Source organism: Stegastes partitus, unplaced genomic scaffold (assembly GCF_000690725.1).
Source record: "Stegastes partitus isolate 25-593 unplaced genomic scaffold, Stegastes_partitus-1.0.2 Scaffold2080, whole genome shotgun sequence".
In the NCBI taxonomy this organism is placed as follows: domain Eukaryota; kingdom Metazoa; phylum Chordata; class Actinopteri; family Pomacentridae; genus Stegastes; species Stegastes partitus.
Genome location: NW_007579811.1, coordinates 51,088 through 59,263, shown reverse-complemented (window position 1 = coordinate 59,263; position 8,176 = coordinate 51,088).

Here is an 8,176-nt window from a genome sequence, read left to right as displayed (position 1 = left end):
GGTTGCAGGAGGCGCATCGTGGTAAATATTTTAATCTCTAATAACTTGTTTATGTGGTGCAACCTGTTTCATTCGTGATAGTGTAAATGTCTCCAGGAGTTTTTGAAATTGTAATTCAGGTGTTCTGTCTTAACGCTGAAACCCAGATTACATTATCATACGTACGAACCAGCCTGAAGCAGCACCGGCAACAGAACAGACATTTGGATTCTTGCATTTATCTGAACTTTATTATTCAGATGAGCTTTCTATCACGACTGCCATCAGTTGAAATTGTGAAAATATATTAGCTCCTAGTAATCCCTCACATGTTTATGTAATTCTCTGAGCGGATGCGCTGGCTGCATCTGGCTGAGGGAGGCGAGATATATATTTTCACTGTGGCGGGCTAAACTTTCATGGGGAATATAAATGACGGCGCTGCAGAGAGATTCATAGCAGGTAATTATGTCCATGGTTGCATAATCAGAGATGTGTGCTCACCACTGAATGCTTTTCAGCCATAAACAAGAGGGAGCCCTGGCTCGGTAAACAAGTTGTCAAAATAATCTCTTAATTTATAGTTCTGTCATAAGCAGCTACAGCGCTCACTATAGGTTTTTACCGCAGGCATGTGAAGTATTTGCATTGTTCTCTATAGATGAATGAATGCAAATTAAGGGGGTTGGTTTGTCCATGTTACTAAAAACAAAAAAAGCAGCCATACTTTCTCACTTGCCTTTCCGCTATTCAGCCACGTAGATTAGTTGCATCTGTTTTATCACTTTTGGCTCGTGTCAAATCAAATATTCCATCTTGCTGCCAGAAAAGAATGCCGGCACTGTTTGCTGTGCCGTGCTGGGAGGTTTTACAACATTTCTGCTGGTGACAACACGACGACAGTGGTGACAGTGAAGCAAACAAGACGACTAAACAATGAGCTGAAAGGAGCAACGTAGCTCTGCAAAACCGAGAGGAGACGCAGATTCAATCTCTCATCACTCCAACGGATCCCTGTCGCGTTATCACAATGTTCTCACATCATGTTCATTTGGTACATTACCATCATGAAGCTATTGCTTAGAAACGATTTGGGTGAGGCATCGAAAACTTCTGGCAAGGTTCACGAAAGACTGTGGTTACAGTTAATAAAAAGGAAAACATCTGTTGATGTTCCACATGTCCGTCCACCACCCGGCCTCCACATCCTTTCTTTCCCGCTTCTCTCAAGTTCTCTCAAAGCTCAGGGTTCACTTATTACCTTTTACTCCGTTTACTTATCAGCGTGTATCTGCAGCTTCTGACCTTATGCTGAGGTGTTTCCTAGTGAACGCTCAAGCATCCCTGTGTAATCTGAGTATAGAAAAGCAGGAGATCAAGGAGGCCATTTACCTCTGACACCCAACCACCTGTCCTCATTTATCAAAGCTTCATACGTGATAACAGTCGAGTCAGTTTCATTTGCTAAAGAGGGTCATGAAATACAGTCAAAAGTAGTAAGTTAACTTTTATTTTTGATTATTTAATAACAAGTGCTATTTGTGTTAACAAGCTCAAGAATGAACCTCTACATTCAAGTTGTAGTTTGATTTGTCTATTGCATTAAAGTCCATTTACTTCCAATTATAGCATCGCTGGGCACAAGAATGAAACTTTATTTTGCACCCTTTAATAAAGGCACAAAGTCATTTAGCAGAGTTCTCACTCTCAGCACAGTCCTGGCATCACATCAGCACCACCCTCATCCACCTTCACCGGCTCCTGGTCAACTTCCAGATCCTCCCCCTCGCATTCATGAATTTCTCTCCTCGGTATCAATCAGATCTCCTCCAACCCTGCAGTCGGTCCTCGGACATGTGTCTGCTCACCCTCCTCCCAACCAGCCTGCGGACATCTGAGGACAGAGCCTTCAGTGTGGCAGCCCTCCACCCTGAGAAGCTGCTCTGACTGTGACTTTCAAAACACTCCCGAACACTCATCTGTTCGCCAAGGCCTCTGGTTTAAGTTAATGCGGTCTCCCCGACTAGAAGTGCCGCTGTTATTTTATTTTCTTGTGCAATTTGTTCCGTCTGTCTCAAGACATGTAAAGAGTCCTTGGATCCCTTGGAAGGCAGTATGTTGTATAAATGCATACTATTATTATTATTATTATTATGAATGTTATAGTAGGCAGAGTGTCACATCACACGCTACAAATAACATGGATATTCAAGAATAGAAAAAAAATGTAACTCATATATCAGACAACAGTAAAAAATGAAATGACTCCAAACCAGGAAGTTTGTAACTTTGAGTGAATGTGTTAAAAAAAAAGACTTTACCACTCTGCAACAGCAAGGACACACTTGACAAAACACAAACAAACGCAGAAAACATCTTCATCCATTCAACAGAAGCGCAGCACTTAGGGGAAGTGCTGCGATGAAACAAAACACTGGCAAATTCAGGAGGAAACCAGTCCGACAACACGCATGCAGCATAGGAGACGCTGGAATTAACAGCCCATCAGCAACAAACATTTTAGCTTCACATTAATCAGAGAAACTGTGCAGAAAAGGTCCCCTAATGAAACTTTATCTCCCAAACTGTCTTTTTATTTGCAGAGCAACCTTTAAAATCTAAAGGTTTTAAGCTATTTCTGGTGACCTTAAGCTTAAATCAACACTGCACGCAAACCCACGTATATACAAACACATACCTGCCAAGAAAATGGCAAATATTATGACACCAAGCTGTCTGTGCAGCCCCACCACGGCTGGTTGTGTTTGAAATGAACCATGACCCCTTAAATTTATGACGTCGCTATTGCTGATTTGACCTTTTGTCATGAGAAAAGAGGAGAGAACAACCATATGGTACAGTACACAGACGCTATACTGTACATGTGAGCAGCCCTTATGCAATTAACATTCCTCCCATAATAACTAACATGTGGGCAAACATTTAAACATCTGAATAATCATACAAGAGACATATTTTAACATACGTCCTGTTTCATGTGCTGGAAAATCTTTGATACAAGCAGTAAGTTGCTATTAATTCAATGGATTTATTACACAGCTGAAACTTTTTCCTTTCTTTGTTTCAGCTGCCAACCTGTCTGAGGGTGTAAATCTTCCAAAGCGTTGCAGGTTTAACTCATTAAGTCTCATTAATTACATCATAAAAGCTCCTCCCAGCGGTGCGCTCAGCTCTGCTGCTTGCGTGACAAGTCGTTTTCTCGTTTTTCCTCCCTTCACTTCTTCTCTGCCATGCCTCAAAAAAAACCCAATCTCTCTACATCCTGTGCGCAGAAGGTTCACTCCCCGCGTTGTTTAAGTCAGGATGTTTTCTCGGGTTGCTACAACTCCCCCCCTCCATCCATGCATCCCTCTTTCGTTTTTTCCTATTTCTGTGGGAAGTCCTGGGTAGTGGTCCAATCATTTTAGTTTTTATTAAGATGCGGCGATAACGGCGGCAGGTTGATTGCCTCATGGAGCCGCATGAGGAAAGGGTGCGGCAGAGGCCCTCAATTAGGCGTCATTTAAAGAAGCCCGTGCTAGATAAAGCAATTACAACATCACTGCAGGGAGGCTCTGTGTTTAAACCGCAGTATGACTTCAGGATGTACTACAGAGGAAGCTGCAGAGCTGACTGTCACAGGCTTTTATCCAAAAATAATATCAAGGCAATTCCTGTCTGGTTTGGTGGTTTGTACATAAGGGTAAGAAGTTTAGGAAATTAAGAGCAGAGAACAACAGTGGTGGTAATATGTGTCCTTTAACGCATCTCCTCTCATGCCGTCTTTGCATACAATTAACTTGACATTTACGAGCGGAAAGACAGCTGTGACATTATGAGTTCAAGTCCAGCTCTTGACCCGGCCCGGTTTGAATGCATTTCTCGCCGCTTTCGCCGCCGGGAGAAATGTCAGAATTAAAATTTAGCAGGGTTTTATCATACATTTCATACTTGCGGTGGCCTGGGATCAGAACTTGCTTGCGTTATCTTTGTAATTGAGGAAACTAGAAAGTAAAGCAAAGATTTATCTCTGTATGTGAGCAAACAAAAGAAGTCCCACGACACTGCAAAGCAACCGGACCACCTCCCCCTTTCTGCAGCCTCTCTGCAGCTGGCCTGTTACACATGCTCCCTCAAACAGACCGCACACTGTATGTGTAAACAGCAAGCATGGCTTCAAATGTATTTGTAGACATCATAAGTCAAGCGTGGACAGTAAGCCATGTTATTCTTAAATCTTTTTTTCTTTTAAATCTTTCATAAACGCTTAATGTTTGATTCATCTTTAACTGAATTCATTCCAACCACAACAAACCGAGTGCCTTCCTCCTGCAAGTTAAGCTCAGCTAAATCCTAAATCTTCCAGGATTTAACTGGTAACTGAGAGTCTTTAAAAAGCATCAACTGTCTTCAGAGGGTCAGTTGCTGTGCATCCCTCTGCTGTCATGGCAAAGCACATAACTGCAATTTCTCTGTATCACGTTTTGCACATGTGGTTCTGGTCCCACAGCGCTCCGGCCGTATGCACGCTCTTCTGTCTGCACTCGGCTCTGACTGATGCCTGTTGCACATCTCCTCGTAACACGAGAGGCACACACAGCACTAAATCCTCCGCACACCTGTTAAGCATTCGACTGCTCTCAGCCGTCTTCAAACGGCGCGATCCACCTATCAGCATCTGCTGTGTGCAAAGCCTTAAAAGCACAGGTGGAGATTCCACAACTGACTGAGAACAAGGTATTTTTCTTATCGAGACCTTATCAGACAGAGTATTCTCAGCCAAATGGAGTTTTTCTTTTTTTTCCCTCTACTTGTTGCCTTAGCTTCCATCTCACCTGAATTTGCTCGTAAAGGCCAAAAATAAACCCCAGATATTATTAGATGGGAGCTCTCTTAACCCAAGCACATACACAAGTGATGTGCAGCACTCTGGGCTGCTATATAGAGACAAAAATTGCCCTGCACTTAAATAGCATAAAGGGCCACCACAACATAAACATGATGAGAGCTCGTGATTGTTCTTGATTGCTAGCATCCAACACGATGATTACCCGCCTGCAGAGGCTTCCCTCCGAGCGGGCTTATCAGGGTGTGCAACTGTTCCCCTCAGCCCCAGCCGCAGGAAACGAGGGGTGGGGTACGTACAGGGGGTGTGGAGAGCCCGAGGATAGAAAGGAGTAGGAGGAGCGTCCATGTGTTATCATCCCTGGCATTCCAGTTCACACCCCCACGGTGCATCAAGGGGACGGGAGTTAAATGCTGCGGCCATGAACTTCAGCGCAAACAATGGTGCACAAGGATGGAGGTGTTTGTTACTGTGGTTCAGAGCACAATATTTTACTTCAGTGAGATGTTCATGGTCCTGAGAAGATGATTCTTAGGTTCCCAACCCCTGAATCGGCATCACTATATTTAAGTCTGTCTAACAGAGATTTGTAGTCAGGTATAAGAATGAGGATGTAGCTACAAAAACAGCTGCAGAAAACTGTGACAGGCAGGTTCTAAGCCAACACTCAAACTATGATCAGAGGTGCTGCTTAATCCCTGAGGTGACTATGTGGGTATAGGATAGAATCCAAAGTAAATTTCTTCACATTTGACAGATTTCTTCTGTATCAAGTTTGCCTGAAACTTTCAACCCCTCTCATAGATCCACTTGGCTTTTTATTCAAACGTAATATTTTTAACTTGCAGCTCCTGGTATTCTGAGCTCCACAGGCAGGACAGACCTGCAGCGCTGCTCCTAACCTGAAGCAGATTGAAAACAGAAACAGCACTACAACAAATGTTTCCCAAAGGATGCACCAGCTTCACAGAAGACTTCAAAGCATCCCCACTGCCTCACTCTGAGTAGAGGTCTGCATTCACTTGGGAAACTCTCCTCAAACTTATTTTATCAGGCCTCATAAATCAGACTGGATTACTGAAGATACTCCACATGTAGATCTCCCTGGAGCTCACGCTCATTCTAGTGAAAAGCTGTGTGTGATGTTGCAAAGGCAACCCACCCAACAAAAGACTGATTGCTTTACAGTTTTGACTCGTGAGGAGAAAGGACCTGGGTTTTGTCTGTCACACCAACTGGCCTCTGTTTCCAATCAGCCACATACATATCTCTATATGGAGGAATCCTCCAGACTGAGGAATGTGGCCATCCTCCCCTGAGCCCTCATCAAGAGGCGGCTGCATAACTTTGCACGAGTGTTGAGGTCTGTATCATGCAAAGAGGGAAACAGAAGTCTGACACACTGGTCCAAATTATCAGTGATAACAAGTTGATATTTTACAACAACGATGCATGTGGAGCTGACCTTTGCATGAGAAAGAGCTGAACAAACACAGTGCCGACGTCCATACGAATCAGCTGCAGCCCGGGGCCTCTAATACGAGATAACAGTGACGGGAATTCACCGAAAAATGCACCGCGATGAATGACAGCATGTCAGATAGCAGCATATAATGGTTTTCTATTAATGGGACAATCTTTCTAGGGAGTATTTGAACCGCGTCGTCATAGAAATCTCAGCGTGGTCAGATAAAAGTAAATATTTTCCTTTATGTGGGAAATTTAATCAAAAAGCAATTCTTAGAAAGACATATGAGGCGGTGAACCTCCAAACCTCACGTTGACCTTTACATGCGGCACACTGAGGCTCGTCCAGGAATGTCCTGATGCAGAAACCAATACAGTAATCTGTCATCCGAATTCGGCGCTCTGTGATCCCCCTCCACTCATCAAGCCGTCTTGCCGTTACAGCGAGACTGTGACAGATGGATCAGCATCAGACATCACAGTGGTCCTGTAGTCATGTATGTTGCATAACGGCACGTGGGGATCCGAGACAAAAGGAGCACATTTAGGGCTGATGGCTTGTTTATTTTCCACAAATCTGCGCTTTACGGTGGGGTTGTGCGTGAGGGGAGATAAATCGCTTAATGGCTTTCCTGGAATGTGAAGTTCACAGGGAGGCTAGATGCAAACTGATTTCGGCTGATAAGGATACTGAGCTGTTTTCTTTCTCGGCTATACTCTTTAATGTTCAAAGTTTGTGAGCCTCAACAGACCAACACGTCTCTTGCTTTCAACAATAAGGTTGTTTATTCGATGAAATCGCCAACTTATTCTGCAGAAGACAGACGGCGGGTGTTGTTAAATGGAAAAGGAGTCATCCTGGATGCGATGTATTGTCACGGAATTAGTGATACTGATAAAATCTCAGTGTGTCTAAACTGCGGCTGCTGTCTTGTGAGCACAGCATGATGAGCAAGACACAAACAGAAAGTCATACAAAGCAAGCTTTGATTCACACTACTCACATGGCAACAACCACACCGGGCAAGAAAACATGCTAACAGGCTACAAATATGCTCTAATTTTTTCCTGTTTTCTCGGCACTGTGACATTAATTTTGCTGCTTAACTATCAGTTAACTGTCACTCACTGTAGCTTGGTTGCTTACATGAAAATAAGTTAACAAAGTTTATGACAAATACTTATTTGCACCATCAACTCGTGTCTCACAGCTGCCTGCAAGCCAGGGCGGTCACAATATCAGACCTGCTTACTGCAAATCCTGTCTTTTTTTGAGGAGCAGCTTGTACTGAAACAGGGAAGGTTCATTAACAGTGGATGTAGCTCATAAGGGAGGTGACTCCACTTTACACCCACATTCTTGACCTCTCAAAGTTTGGAATCGTCAACAAAAATTACCCTGAAAAAAGGCGATTTTGGTGCAAAATTTCAACTATTTGAATGCTCCTGTGACTGAGCCTTCAAATAAATGGTTGCGCATAATAGAAATATGCTTATTAGTTTGCTCAGTGACCCACTGTTGGAGCACTTCTGTGGCTTGTGATGAAGACAAAACAGTGAGTATAAAGGATAAACAACTGTCAAACGAAATATCTGGTTCCTTGATTTTAAAAAAGGTACAAAGTTGAGTAAATGCAGCACAATTTTAGGGACAGAAGTTAAGTATGACAAAAAAAACAACACACTACAAAAACTAGCAGAACCGTTTTTTAAACTCCAGTTTAAATTTCAGCACTACTGACAAAGTTTTCGAACTGAGTCGGGCTCATCGTAGCGAGGCTAATCATCTCCTGGCTCTCGCTGCGTACTTAAATCACAGCCATGAGAGCTTAATCAATATTCTGATTTAATTTTCAAAAATAAAACAAACATCACTGTACATTG